The sequence below is a fragment of the Pelodiscus sinensis genome, chromosome 2, assembly GCF_049634645.1.
Source record: "Pelodiscus sinensis isolate JC-2024 chromosome 2, ASM4963464v1, whole genome shotgun sequence".
In the NCBI taxonomy this organism is placed as follows: Eukaryota; Metazoa; Chordata; order Testudines; family Trionychidae; genus Pelodiscus; species Pelodiscus sinensis.
The window spans coordinates 127195820-127208539 of record NC_134712.1 but is presented as its reverse complement, the minus strand read 5'-3'; the positions used below and the strand labels follow the sequence as shown (position 1 = coordinate 127208539).

The 12720-nt window shown below is 46.8% G+C and overlaps 1 protein-coding gene across 1 annotated transcript in view; it reads right to left on the bottom strand.

The window, feature by feature from the left end:
- CDH12 (cadherin 12) overlaps window positions 1–12720 on the bottom strand; it is a 785724-nt gene that overhangs the window by 182953 nt on the left and 590051 nt on the right. The window lies entirely within an intron of this gene.

Genomic DNA, 12720 nt, shown 5'->3' with positions numbered 1-12720 from the left:
TTTATACAACAGCAAAGGATTTAAAAAGAAAGAAAAAGAAAAAAGAAGAGGAATGAACAATAAAGCTCAAACTGTAAAGACTAAAGACCCTTTGCTCAGGCTTTGGCTGGAGTTGCGGTTTCACCCTCTTTTCACTTTAATGACAATTGTATTCCAGTAACTGTCTTCGAACCAAAAATGTTCCTGTCTCTGTGTTTACAAGTGTAACGCGGCCCGGTGCCGGGTCTCAGCGCGCCTGGCGGCTGCCGCCCTTAGGCCGATGGGCCCCATCCGGGCCCCGCGCCCCTGAACCCGGAAGTGCCGGCGAGTTACGAGCCGGGCCCGGCTCCAGCGCTGCGCGGGGCTGAGTCTCTGTCTGGCCCCCCCCCAGAGCGTCCCCCTCGGCCCCGCCCCCCTGGAGCGCGCGGCTCCTCCTCGCCGCCTGCCGCCCATGCGCGGCGTTGCACGTGGGCGGGGAGGACGTGACGTCACGGCCCGGGGTTTCGAAACCCGCGCGAGGCACGTGGCGGGGCCTGGCTGGCTCCAGATTCGGCCTCCGGGGCCTGAGAGCGGCCCCCGCCCCGCCCCGCCCCGCCCCGGGGAAGGAGAAGGGGGGAACCGGCTCGTGCGGCGGCGAGGAGAGGAGGGGGTGGAAGGAGAAGGGGCGGGAGAGGAAGGCACCAAGGGCCAGGGGTGCGGGAGAGACAAATGCCGGGGGCCAAGTGCAGACGATGAGGGAAAGGGCAGGAGTGGCGGTGTCAGTGGGAGGGGGACAGGGGGATGCTGGGAGGGGGGCACTGGGGGCTGGAGGGAGAGGTGCTGGGAGGAGGCTTGAGAGAAGGGGGGGCATGAGGAAGGTCAGGATGGAGCAAATCGTGTGTGAGGGCCCAGAGGGGCAGGAGGGGAATGGGGCAGAGACTGGTGAGGGGGGTATTAGGGAAGAAGAGGGCAAAGGGAGGCACCAGGAGGGTGCAGGGCTAAGGGAAGGTGCCAGGGGATTCCGGGGTGAGGAGGAGGGGAGAGCAGCCACCGGAAGCAGAACTGGACGGGGAATCAGGGCCGGCTGGGGAGATTGGGGGGCTGGTGGAAGCAGGGCTGGCGGGGGGGGGGGAGGGGGGGGCAGGGCGCTGGCCGGGGAAGATGTGGGCAGGGTGAGAGAAGTGGCCGCTGGAAGGAGGGCTGGACGCAGGCAGGGGAGCTGGCCAAGGGAGATCGGGAGGAGAAGGGGGGGGAGAACTGGCTGCCCGGGAGGGGGTTGGGGAAAGTGGAACTGGCCAGAGGCACAGCAAGGGGAGCAGAGGGGAGGAATGAATCGGCCTGCAGGGAGTGGGACTGACCCGACCCCGCTCCCCCCCCCCACACACACACAAAGCAGGAGTTAGTCTGACACAGAGATTCCACTGTTCTCCCCCCCCCTCCCCCCCCACACCCTCGAGTAGTTGCAAACTATCTGGCTGGTAGACACACTCATGCAGTCTGAGCACATTTACCAGCCACGCAGTTCGAAACTACAAACTGATACATCTCGTAATAATACAACTTACCTACTGAGAAAATACCAGTCATGTTATATGTTTGGTATTTTCTCAGTTTGTTTTTCATGTGTTTATGTTATTGGACAACAAAAAGCAGAACTGAAAAAAAAATCCTGGTTTAACCAGCTTTCTGTCGGTCTTACAGCCCATTTATCCAATCCATATTCCCTAACTTGCTGGCAAGAATATTGTGGGTGACCATATCAAAAGCTTTGCTAAAGCTGGCACTGGGAGATTTGGGAAGACCAGAAACAACTTATTTGAATATTCATCATTTGATTAATGAACATGCAAATATGCAAATGAATATTACTGGTCCTCCAAAAGTTCGTGAATAGATTTACTGGTTCCTGTGTCAAAAAGTTTGGGAACCCCTGGTGTAATGGAGAGGAGGAGTGCAGGCCTTTTCTGAACATCCCAGCATTCAGTAACCAAAGAGTTAAACTCGGGTAGCTAGGAGGTATTGGCAAGGAGCTAGGAAAGCCAATGGGGGAGATGTTGAAATGTAAAATGAAAGAAAACCACTTGCTTGTACTACTTTGAGTTTAAGTGAGTTTTAAGCCAGGAGCTGGAGGAACAAGATGAATTGAACCAGACAGAACTACCATGACTACAAATAATACTGGGCATGGATATGGACTGGACTTTGAAGCATGGATCTGTAAGTAGATAGGGACTGGAATGTCTATTTAAACATGATCAGGTTATTTTCTTTGTTTTGTTGTGTGGTTAAACTTCTCTGTGTTAAGTCCATGTCTCCCCCTGCCCCTGCATACACTGCACTTTAAGCTGTATCCCAGGGATGGAATTTCTTTGTTTTAAATTTTTTCTTTTCTCTGTTACTTTAAAACACATAGCAACCAAGTATGCTTTATCAATTATATCTTTTTTGTTTTCTTAATAAAATCACCTTTTCAAGGCAATGATTTGATTCCTATGGCCTGGAAGGTAATAGAAGGTCAGCTATCAGATACTGCAGTTTGTTTTCTCTCCCCGGTCCCCACTCTCTCTTACAGTAAAAGAGCTCAGGGTACTCCTCTGGAAGAAGTTCCAAGTGCTTCTTCCTGGATTCAAGAAGAAAGGGGTTTTTCTTGGTGATTGCAGCTACCTCCCAAGGGCAGGGCATCTGTGACCGTGGGGAGTTTTTAAGCAAAAGCCTACAGAGGCAAAGTATTTTAAGGTCTCTTGCAGGTTTCCACTTTTAGCACTCAGGGTACGTCTACACTACAGCGCTAGTTCGAACTAACTTAGTTCGATTTAGTTAATTCGAACTAAGCTAGTTCGAACTAACGCATCTAGAACTAAAAACTAGTTCGAACTAGCGTTTTGCTAGTTCGAACTAGCAAGTCCACATTGAGTGGACTCTGAACAGGGCTTAAGGATGGCCGGAAGCAGTGCCGGCAGGGCATAAAAGGAGGACTTAGAGCATGGAGATGCTGTCTCAGGCTAGCCGAGGGCTGCGCTTAAAGGGTCCCGACCCCCACCCCGGACACACAGTTCTAAGGGGTGCCCCGCTTGCAAAGAAGTTCTGGCTTGGAGTGCCCTGAGTGCCCACAATGGGCACATCACACCACTTGGCCATCAGCCCGGCTGCACTTGCCGCAGGCTGCCATCTGGGGAGAGGGAGTAATTGGGGGGCTGCAGGAGAGCTTCCACCCCCAGAAGCCCGCAGAGCCAGCCCAGTCCTCCCCATCGGGGGCTCGTACCCCATTCCTCCCTCACCTCCTTCCACTTACCCTTCCTTAGCCCCCCTTCTTATTGATGTACAAAATAAAGATAACGTTTCTTCCAACATTGACTCTGTCTTTATTGAAAAAAAACTGGGGGAGACTGGGAAAAGGAGGTGGGAGAGGGGAAGAGAAAGGCTGGGAGAGGGGAGGGCAACTAACATGATCAGGGGTTGGGAACAGGTCCCAGATGAAGAAAGGCTACAGAGACTGGGACTGTTCAGCTTAGAAAAGAGGAGACGGAGGGGGGACAGGATAGAGGTCTCTAAAAGCAGGGGTTGGGTGGAGAGGGTGCATTCAGAAAAGTTCTTCCTGAGTTCCCATAAAGAAGGACTAGAGGACCCCAAAGGAAAGGAATGGGTAGCAGGCTTGAAACTAGTAAGAGAAAGTTGTTCTTCTTCACAAAGCAAATAGTTAACCTGTGGAACTCCTTGCTGCAGGAGGCTGTGAAGGCTAGAACTATAAAAGAGTTTAAAGGGAAGTGAGATAAAGTGATGGAGGTTGGGTCCATGGAGTCCTATTAGCCAGAGGGTAGGAGTGGTGTCCCTGCCCAAAGTTTGTGGAAGGCTGGAGAGGGATGGCACGAGACAAATGGCTTGGTCATTGTCTTCGGTCCATCCCCTCCAGGGTCCCTAGGGTTGGCCGCTGTCGGCAGACAGGCTACTGGGCTAGATGGACCTTTGGTCTGACCCAGCATGGCCATTGTAAGCTCAGGGCTCAGGGTCGGGGGTCTCAGTGGACCCCCTTGATTTTCATGCACACCTGCTCCTGGGTGGCCAGGCTGGCAGCTCTCCTGCCCTAGACGGCCACTTTCCTGTGCCTAGTGCGGAGATCGTGGACGAGGTCCACGATGTCCGCACTAGCCCAGGAAGGTGCCCGCCTCTTGCGGTCCAGGGCAAGCTCCCGGGAGCCGCCAGCCTGGTCCCGGCAAGAGGGGATGGGCTGGGGGGCATCGGGTGGGTGGCTCTGTGCCGTGCCAGGTGCAGGGTCTGCTAGCTGGGTGCTGGCAGGCTTGCACCTGGCACGGGCACCGTAGCCAGCCCGTGCCCCTTTAAGGGGTCCGGGGCCGGGAGGGGGGCATAGAGTTTCCCTGGTGTTGGCCAGAGTGGCCACCAGGGAAACCTGGGGAGGGCTAGCCTCCCACTAGTTCGAACTAAAGGGCTACACAGCCCTTAGTTCGAACTAGCTAGTTCGAACTAGGCGTTAGTCCTCGTAAAATGAGGTTTACCTAGTTCGAACTAAGCGCTCCGCTAGTTCGATTCAAATTCGAACTAGCGGAGCGCTAGTGTAGCACCTATTAAAGTTAGTTCGAACTAACGTCCGTTAGTTCTAACTAACTTTGTAGTGTAGACATACCCTCTGAGTGTCAGAATGGGGAACAACCTTGACAATGTATATTTACAATTTCTAAAATACATATCATCACAAATATTAGTGAGCCTTGAAATAAACAAAATATTCAAGTACTGAAATAATGAAGGTAAAAAAATACTATTCTCTACATTCAAATGTACATTCAATAACTAACCTTTTAACTAAATATCTGTAACTATTTCTTAGGTCATACAAACAAATGTCCTTATTTCATAAAATATTTTCTTAACATGTTTCTGTATGTTTTGAATATAGATGTACTCAAACTGCTAACTTTCAGTCAACAAAAAACTCATCACCAACCAAAACAAAACAAACAAAAACCTATCACCAATGTGGATGTGTTAAACTGAGTTTTGTGTTAAAATGAGCAATGGGCCAGCTGATCTATTGAGATTTGATGCTGATCATCCATCCTAGAGTTGAAGGGTATTAGATCCAGAAGTTTTAGGAGCTGATCCATTATCCAGAGAAAATTAAGAGGAGTCTTCCCATCCATATCTATGTATATTAGATTTTACCCTTGATGTCTGCTCAAAGTATATATCAAATCCAACCATTCAGGACAATCTATAAATACATTTCTAAAATTCCACTTACTGATTACTCAAAGGCTACGTCTAGACTGGCATGATTTTCCGGAAATGCTTTTAACGGAAAAGTTTTCCGTTAAAAACATTTTCGGAACAGAGCGTCTAGATTGGCACGGACGTGCTTTTCCGCAAAAAAGCCCCGATCGCCATTTTCGCAATCGGGGCTTTTTTGCGGAAAACAAATCTGGGCTGTTTACACGGGCCCTTTTGCGCAAAAGGACTTTTGCCCGAATGGGAGCAGCATAGTATTGCTGCAAAAACACTGACAATCTTACATGAGATCGTCAGTGCTTTTGCAGAAATTCAAGCGGCCAGTGTAGACAGCTGGCAAGTTTTTCCGGAAAAGCGGCTGATTTTCCGGAAAAACTGGCCAGTCTAGACACAGCCAAACTGTAGCCTTTTCAACCCTTTCCTAGATTAAAAGAAAAAAAATGCTGGTAGACCCCAAGTTACTGTCCTCTACATATTGGTCATCTCAAGACATTGATGAGAACAAGTTAGAGGAAACTGAAATATCATTCCTCTTGTAAAATGCCAATAAATAAAATATAATAAATAACCTGACGCAGGCTTCTGGCACAGATACTCAGAAATAAGAGTTGATTTTTCGAAACTAAGCTTTCTGTCTGCCCACCCAAATCCCAGTCCTTTTGGCACTGTATTAAAGAGTGACTACAAGCCTTATTTTCTAAAGAAAAGAAAATGACAGTGATGCTGAACTGTTTTTCAGAGACTGCAATTTAAGTGTGAGATCAGATAGCAAAAGAACAGCCACAGAACCCAGATGGGAACTAAAAACGCTATGGAGTGGATGATAATAGTTAGGAATGTGCTTTGTCCTTAGAAAATGATTGGCTACATTTTTGTTCTAGGGGTCAATCATTATTTGACTCTTTTGTGGCCATAACACTTTTTCTTGGATGTTCAAATCTAGACTGTTACCTGTGTCTTTACTCCTTCCCTTCACATTCAATTTCCTAATTGCCTCCTGCACCCATACACAGAAAACTTACTGTCTCTAGAGTGGATCTCCCCCTTTCACTTCTCCATCCATACATTGTCATCTTTGCTGCATCTGTTTGGATTTATGGATTCAACAAGGTCCAAGTGCACATAAACACTGTAGCGCATATTCTCTCCTGACACCTTAGGTATTGATATGATCCCAATTATTGTCATATCTAAGCACTTTCCTTTCTTCGATGAGTCAACAACTGCCATGTGAAGCACAGAAATACTATCACCCCCATTTTACAGATGGGAAACTACAGGTTGAACATCGCTAGTTCAACACCCTTGGGACCTGACTGGTGCCAAACCAGAGAATTTGTTGAACCACAGGAGGTCAATATTGTAATAACTGGGTTTCTTTATTTTTATTTCACTGAGATGAATAAATAGAACAGCACTTGCAATGCTGCTTAATAATGTTTGACTATACTGATACACCCTATATTATTTTATGCTTATTCAAGGCTTTTCAACCTCATATGAAGAAGTGGATTGAGCCCATGAAAGCGCAGAATACCATCTACATGTTTTGTTAATCTTTAAGGTGCTACTAGTGTATTGGTTGTTTTTAAAATTTTTCCTGCTACAGACTAACTTGGCTACCCCTCTGAAGTTTTTATATACATTTTTGTTAGTTTCTAAGGTCCCACAGGACTATTTGTTGTTTTCATAACAAAGAGTTAGTGTTGCTACGCAATTTTACTGTATTGGCACATAGAAATAAGTAAATAAAGCATAAAAACCATGTTTACTCTTAGCAGCATTGCAAGCACTTCCATTGCTTGCTGGTGTCTGTAGGGGTAATTTAGAGCTAAGTAACAGCACAGAACACTGAGAGCCAGGACAAACTTATGAGAGTATGGGAAACTTGGCCATAGCCTCAATAATCAGTCTGAGGTCCAGCTCCATAGAAGTACTTGCAAACCTAAAGCCCAGATTTAGGTACCTTAGTGCCAGATATGGCTCAATTATGCTCCATAAAATTCCTGCTGATATCAATAAGTGACCATTTTCACTTTAGCACTTAAGTTTCCAGGTTTAAAAGTTTTCTGGAAGCCTAAGTTTCTACCTCTGAACACAGGCAATGTTGCCTCACTTTAGTGGGCCTACTCTCTGCCTAAATCCCAGAGCAATCTACATAGAGGAGGCAGATATGTTTGGCTGCCTAAATTACATAAGGGGCCCAATATAGTAGATGTGCTCAAGAGGTCACCTACCAGTTTGGGTTCCATTCAAAATCAGGATGGAGAAAGAGGCAGTGTGGGGGGGCTCACCTTATAACTTTTAGCCCAGTGAATTAAAAGTTCATGCAAAATGTGGTAAACCCAGATTTAATTCCCTCCTCTTCCTAAGTAGGACAAAGTATTTGAACATGGCTCCCGCATAACTCTCAGGAGATGTCTCTAAACACTGAGATATTTTGATGTGGGATGAATTGCAAATTCTCCTCTTGAAGCTGTTTCTCTGTGGATAAATAATGAAAGAATGATTGGAGCAGGTGGACAGGATTCAATGTCTTCCATCTTCCAGGTGAGTGCTCTACCCATTGTACTACATAGTTAATTCCTATGAGTTTAGTGTTTTGTTTGTTTGTTAGTTTTGGTTTTGATTTTGTTGTTGGGGTTTTTTTTTTTTTTTGCCCAATGTCTGTTCTATAGTAGATACATACTTAAAACCTCCCCATCATGCATGTAAGGGAATCGATGATTCGATGATCCACTCCCCAGCTACAACAAATCACTCATTATTTTTCCACAGTAGAACAGCTTCAAGAATGTTAGAATATTTAATAGCTCAGTACTTGAAGCATCCACTAAAATGCAAAGAGGCTGCTTTAGTCACTGGACCAGAAGTTTTCAGGTAGTTACACTCCCACATTATTTCATTTAGTGTGAGAAAGGAGCATAACTCGTTCTTGCACCTTAAGCACCTAATCTAGGCACGCTTTTCTGTCAGCATCTTTCCCATTGGTTGGCTTACACAATTCCCTGCCTAGAGTGTTGGCTTTTGTGAATCACATTCCTAGGGTATGGCTAGATTGCGAGGATCTATCGGGAAAAAAAGATATGCAAAGGATACTTTTGTCGAAAGAGGCTTTTCTGAAATTTGGCCTGTTTAGGCTGGGCCAAATTTCAGAAACCTCCCCTCTTTTGAAAGCTCCCTTCTTCCTCCTGGAACAAGGAATACAGGGGCTTCTGAAGGAGCGCATTTGCTCTTCCGCAAAAAAAAGCAGAAGAGCAAATGTGTTCCCTGGATGCGGCAGTTTTTTCAGGATTCCTCCAGTATCCCAAACCCCCACCCACAGTCCAGCCATACCCGTTGGCACTTATCTCTACCTCTCCTTTGTTTAGGGAACCAAAATATCTAAATCTGGCTTTGTGGATAGCACTGTTGTTCCTGTGATTGTCTGTCAGCATTCCTCAAACTAGGGCCTGTGGATCCTTGCTTTTGCCCGAAGGTGAGCTCCAGCACTTCCATTGATTAGGACTCATAACCAATGAGAGCAGCAATTGTGGTTCCTGTGAGCATAAGGGCAGTGCACAGAGCCCAAAACTCTCTGGTTGCCCATGTGCCTCCGGGCCATAGGAACCTGGTGGCAATTTCCTGTGAGTCATAGTAAATACTGATCGGACCCCTCATCCCACACTCCCCCATTTCTAGCCCAGAGTCTCCTTCTGCACCCTAACTCCCTCCCAGAGCCCACACCCTGCACCTTCCCCCAGTACCCCAACCCCTGAACCCCTTCCTGCATCCCAAGCTATTTATCCCTGGCCCTGTACTCCCAACCCTCTGCACTCCTACATCCAGCCCATTGGCCTCTCCCACACTCTTTATCCATGGCCCAACCCCAGGTGGAGCCCTAACTTCCCTCCTGCATCCCAACCTCCTGCCCCAGCCTAGTGAAGGTGGAAGAGAATGCATGGCAGAGGGGGAGGATATGGAGTGATTGGGGCAGAGGTGGGATCTTGGTGAAAAAGTGGGGCAGTGGGTCCCTGAGAAATTCTAAATCAAAATGCTGGTCCTCAGGCTGCTTAAAGTTTGAGAATTGCTGGTTTTGTGCCATGACACTCAGCATTGCAGACACTCAGCATTGCAAAACCTAACACCCCTTGTATTCTGCCCCAAAGAGACTTACCAAAAGTGTCACACAAATTCTGTGGTAAGGTAAGGAACTGAATCCAGTTTTTATGGGTAGAGGGCTAGGGTCCTAACACTGGACTATCCTTTCTTTCCTAGTATATGGGAACAGTAGTTATGTCCTGGAGTTACTTGCAGGTGCAAGACCCCAGCACTGCAATATAATCTGCCATGCAATAATTCTAGGTTCAAAGGATCATTTAGCTTTCCTCTAGATTGTAATATTAAAGTTCATTTTACAATCTAAAGGAAAGCTAAATGATATAGATTTTAAAGAAAGCTGTCTAAAAATGGCTTATGTCAATGTGATTTTGCCTTCAGTGTGAATGAAACATAACATTTAAAAGTGGTGACTGAGAACAGTTTTCAAAACAATTTAAAAACAAATTGCTGTTCTTTCTACCTTAATTGCAGACTTCACTATAAGAAATACTTTTAAGATATACTTATTTACAAAAGATTTCTGAACATAGCTGACTGTGAAGTCTCCGCAACTATTACACAATGTACACAGTACCCAGAAGTTCTACTTCATTATACTTTTTAGGTCAAAAAACTGTTACTTGGGTTTCTAAATAAAATCCAAATAAAATGTACCTAATATTCACTGTAAATACTACTTTTGAAAAGCAGGTTTTAAGGTCCAGATATTTTAAGGTATTTAGGCACTTACAGACAAAGACATCTTTATAACCTAGTGGGATTTTCAAAACTGCCTGAAGGCCAGATTTTTAAAGGTTTGTAGGTATTGCTGTATTCAAGAGTACAAGATTTAGGAGAGTAAATCTCATTTTCAGAAAGGATTTAGTCCAAATCTCATTGGCAATCAGTGATTTGTAAACCCCCCCCCCCCCCAAGTGCCCAAATCCCTTCTGAAAATGAGATTTAAGCTTTTAAGTCAGTTAGGCGTTGTGAAGCTGAGAATAACAATGCCTAAATGTCTTTAAAAATCTGAACATAAGGGTCTAATGTAAGGTAGGAGCTTTAGAAAATCCCAGTTAAGCATATTTCTGCATCCTTAGGAACCTACATTCCTTTAAAAACTGCCCTTAGGGATATATCCACAAGTCCTTTTGGAGGAAGCAGGAGCTAGTATCCAGCCTGTAGTGACAGATGTGGTTAAGTGGAATTTGTGTTCACACTCTAAAAATAGTTGTCAGGACAGAGCTTTGAAATGGTGGGTCAGGGTGCAGCTCAGTCTCTGAAGCCCAGGGCAGAGGGTGGGCATCAGAGCCTGAGTATCATTTCAAAGAGCAATTTGGACAGCTATTTTTAGAGTGCTAGCATAAGCCCAACTAGCCCTAGTTTGGAAGGCACCTCCATACATGTAGACACAAGTGAGAATGCCACAGTGGACTCTACAATCCTGCCTGACATGCTTGAGTACATATGCACTTGCAGAGCATACTTTGTTTTTAGCAAGCTAGCTAGACTACAGCTAGTGCATGAGCTACAAATCATGCCAGTAGCTACAGCATAAAGACATATTCTCTAATGCCTTATTTACACTAGAGTTTTAGGGTGTGTCAGTTCAAACAATTTAGTTATCAGATTCTTGGCAGACACACAAAGCTCTGTGGTTGCTATACAGTGGCTTGGAGGAAAGGGTTCTCTTCCCATAACTTTGAAGCTACTCCTGCCATGCATAACCACCTTCTTAGGCTATGTTTTGGGGGCAGAATTTGCGCTGTAGTAGCACATCTCTTTGTTATTTTAAGCTGTCCACTTGTGGATTTAGACACACACTGCATTCAGGTAACTGTTCACAAAGCTCAGGTGGTTGGGGAAGGTGCACAACACCCACATGTTCAAGAATTCCAGCCTCTTTCAGAGGATGTATGCTGGAACTTTTTTCTCTTATCACACCATGTGTGTGTCTAGACTACAGGGTTTTTTCGAAAAAAGTGACCTTTTTTTAAAAAAAAACTTCACCTGTGTCTAGACTGCTGCCGTGTTCTTTCGAAATTAAATCGAAAGAACGTGGCAGTTTTTTCGACTGTGGTAAACCTCATTTTACAAGGAAGAATGCCTTTTTTTGAAAGTGCTCTTTTGAAAAAAGGCGTTCTTGAATGCAAACAAGGCTTTTTCAAAAGAAAGCATCCAGACTCCCTGGGTGTTCTCTGTCAAAAAAGTGGCTCGCTTTTCCAAAAGAAGTAGTTGCAGTCTAGATGCTCTCTTTCGAAAGAGGCTTGTAGTCTAGATGTAGGCCATCAGGGTCCAGGACATGGACATGCCTATGTGCATCGTAAGTGACGTAGCTACTCCTTGCGTCCTTGCCTTTTGAGCAGCCATACACCTCTGCCATCCAGCAAGTCCAACAGGAATCTCTGTTCATCTGGGAGGCCTTGAGGGAGAGTTTCAGCCAAGGCAAGCTGTGAAATTCTCCCCTGGCCCTCTGCACAAGGAGCCTCTGAATTTCCCTTGTGTGCCTTTCCTTTCCCACCCCTCCCTTCCCTTACCCTCCCTTCCCACCTTCCCCCCTCCCCTGCAGATAAAATAAACCAAACTTTTTGTTTGAAACTATAAACTCAGTGACCTTTATTTAGGGAATACCGTATTTTCCGGCGTATAGGGCGACTGGGCGTATAAGACGACCCCCTATTTTTTTAATTAAAAGATAGGGTTTCATCTTATACCCCAGCGCCCCTCCGCCTCCTTTGGTCCCGGTGTCCCTGGTCTGCTGGAGATGGTCCAGAGCAGCTTTGAAAGGCGCGCCTGGGATGCCCCGCTGCCGACTTCCCCCGAGGCTTTCAAAGCTGCGGAGGGGCTCCGGCGGCGGGGCATCCCAGGCGCGCCTGGGATGTATACCTGGCGTACAAGACGATCCCCGATTTTTGGGGGATGTTTTTTAACATCAGAGGTCGTCTTGTACGCCGGAATATACGGTATATAACTGGGGAGGGACTGGTGAAAGAACCTGGGAGGGGGGGAAGAGTGGAAGGGAGGGGCTCGGGGATGGGGCTGCCTCGGCTGCCTGAGTGGCCCCACTACCTTGCATGCACAGTCCTGGTTGGCTCCGGGGGAGGCTAGGAAGAGAAGCCAGAGGGATTGGAGCAGGGGCCGGTGTGGGTGCTAGAGGGACTTGGGGGAGCGGGTGCTAGAAGGAGTTGGGGGGAGTGCGTGTTGGGAGGGGGGGGAGTGGGTGTGGGGAGTGGCTGCTGGACTACTCAGTGGCACTGACCATTGGTGGTGATGTTAAATGCCACACACATGGTCTCGTGCTGAGGGAACAGATGCTCCCAGATGGTGTGCTGCAGCTCCCAGTCACCAGGTTAGCAGGCTGTCCCTGCTGCTCTGTTCACAGGGTCAGGAGGATGGTGCGGCAAGTGTTGGACATGTCACGCTTGCGGCTGGCCCAGCTGT